General features: G+C 53.4%; 1 protein-coding gene across 1 annotated transcript in view; it reads left to right on the top strand.

Annotated features, from left to right (window-relative positions):
• Positions 1 to 2455, top strand: part of SPTBN4 (spectrin beta, non-erythrocytic 4) — a 66904-nt gene that overhangs the window by 31057 nt on the left and 33392 nt on the right. The gene's annotated exons all lie outside the window — the stretch shown is intronic.

The raw sequence follows: 2455 nt of genomic DNA, 5'->3' as shown, positions 1-2455 counted from the left end.
ATATCAGGTACAAGCTATGAAAATTAATAAAGAGAGGTAAAGGATATGGCCGGAGTAGAGGGGGATGTTTTTTGGCAGGGTGATCAGAGACCTGAAGAAAATGAAGGAATCAGCCTTGGGTTATCTGGAGAGAGAGACTGCCAGGCAGAGGGACCAGAATGAGCAAAAGCCCCGGGGTGGGACCATGGCTGGCATGTCCGATGCTAGGAGCAAGGGGGCGGACAGTGGTGGCGAGCCAGGCTGGCTGCCTCTCCCAGGTCTTCGAAGGGAGCTGGGCTGACCTGTGGGCCACCCCTCTCCCCTCCCCAGGAGACAACACTGTTGAGCCTGGAGCTCCCAGGCACAGTGGAGTCAGTGGAGGAGGCATTGAAACAGCACCGGGATTTTCTCACCATGATGGAGCTGAACCAGCAAAAGATGCAGGTGGCCGTGCAGGCTGCAGAGGGCCTGCTGAGGCAGGGGAACATCTACGGGGAGCAGGCCCGGGAGGCCGTGACCCGGCTGCTGGAGAAGTAAGTCCCCCGCTCCCCAGGGGCGAGGGGTAGAGTGGTGAGGAGGCCAAGGTTCTGCTCTTTTCCATCGCAGTTTGTGCTTCTCTGCCCCTCTCTGATTTCTATTTAATTCCATATTGTTTTAGATTTTACCTAAATTGATATTTTGTGAATATCATTATCTTGCGGTTGTCAACCCAAAAGATACAGAAAATACGATGAAAAGTTTCCAGAGCCTGCCCTTGGCCTGGACTAGCTGGACTGGTTAAAGTGTTACCACATTTTCCTGGATGTTCTCCATATGCCCGCTGGTCTGGCCTCTGGAACCTTGGGAGGCCCCCAAATACTGCAGCGAAAGGCTAGACATAGGTTCTACCCCAGCTTTTCAGATGGGATGTTGTCCCCTCCCATGTTAGTTCTTGAATATTGGGAATGGACACCTCTGCTGGTCCCCAACCCAGGTTCTCTAGGAAGCATGCAGAATGTGTGTGTGTGTCACCATCTGTCACGGCTGCCCTGTCCTTTGCCCATTCTTACGCTAATCAGGCAGATATATATTGAATGTCTACTGTGTGTCAGACACTATTCTAGGTCCTGAACGAAACGGCGCCCTCTTAAAAAAAATTCCAGCCCCTGAGAAGAGTCCTTTCAGACCCACTTCTTCGTCACTCTCACTGTTTATGCCACTTCTGGTGACCCCATCTTTCCCTTCTTTGGCCTGATCTAGGCTGGATAAGAGCCCAGCACCCCTCTTTGTGTCTTCCCGTCTTCTGATAGAAAGCCCACCTGGTCCTGAGACCCTGGCCCAGCTTTCGTCCAGGGCTCAGGAGATTCCCCCCCTCCCCCCCAGATTCATCTGGGAAAAGGCTGGAGTTTTCTAAAGGAAACTTTTATGGAGATTCTGGTCCCGGGGCTGTAAACACGTGGTCTAGAGCCCCAGCTCCAGCCCTGTGCCCTTCCTCCCGTTGCCCCGCATCTCCTGAGTGCGTGCTGTGTGCCAGGCTCTGCAGACGAGGGGCAGCCTGGAGGACCGTCCATTCTCGGAGTCATCCCTTCATTCCTTTCCAGTCATTAGTTGCTCCTTTCATTCTATTGCTTATTCATTTATTCTTCAGCCAATTAAACAGGCAGAATCCTTACTCTGTCGTAGGCCCTGTGTGAGGCACCGTGGTGACCAGGACAGAATATGATCCCTGTCCTCACCGAGCTCACATGCTATCTGACAGGGATGGCCCAGAGTAGCCAGGGCCAGGATAGGGAGACTGCTGTGGGAGCCCAGAGGGGTCATCTATACCAGGCTTGTGCTGGGCGAGGCTGAGAACACAGCAGGAATTGAGACAGACTCAGTTCTTGCCCACCCCGCAAGATCCCAGTTATTTACTGGTCTAGGGACACATTTCCCACCTGGTGGAAGCAATAAAACATCCACTCGGGGGTGAGGGCTGCTTTCCAAACCCACAAGCGGGGCAGAACCATGCAGAATCTGGGGCTGGGGCCCTGGGGTTAGACAGGGCCAGGTTCTAGTCCCAGCTCTACCCCTCAACCTGTGAGATTCTGGGTAAGTCACTTAGTCTCTCAATGGGCCTTGCCTCACCTGGAACCTGGCACAGCCTATGTGCTAGGTGCTGTTCATATCTGCATTTTGCACGTTGCCCAAGGTAACAGCTAGGAAGTGGCCCAGTTGGGATTGGAACCCTGCTGTTCACCCTCCTGGAGATTTTCCTCATCCCTAGTTGGCTGGCGAAGGCCTGGAGGGACTGATTTCAGTTCAATTTCAGAGGCATTTCCTATTTCCTGGCTTTGGAGACAAATCCAGGCAGGAGGGAGTCAGTCCTTTGCCTGTTTGTCTCTGGCCCTTCCTGTTCCTCCTTCCAGCTGTGCCCTGGTTCTGTGACTCCTCTCACACGCCGTCTCTTGCCTTTCATCTATCTGCGTATCTCTGTGTCTCCTTCTCTTCCTCTCTC

This window comes from Pteropus vampyrus, unplaced genomic scaffold (genome assembly GCF_000151845.1).
Source record: "Pteropus vampyrus isolate Shadow unplaced genomic scaffold, Pvam_2.0 Scaffold203, whole genome shotgun sequence".
Taxonomy (NCBI): Eukaryota; Metazoa; Chordata; class Mammalia; order Chiroptera; family Pteropodidae; genus Pteropus; species Pteropus vampyrus.
Note: the sequence above shows the minus strand (reverse complement) of the source record. Positions and strands in the feature narration are given on the sequence as shown.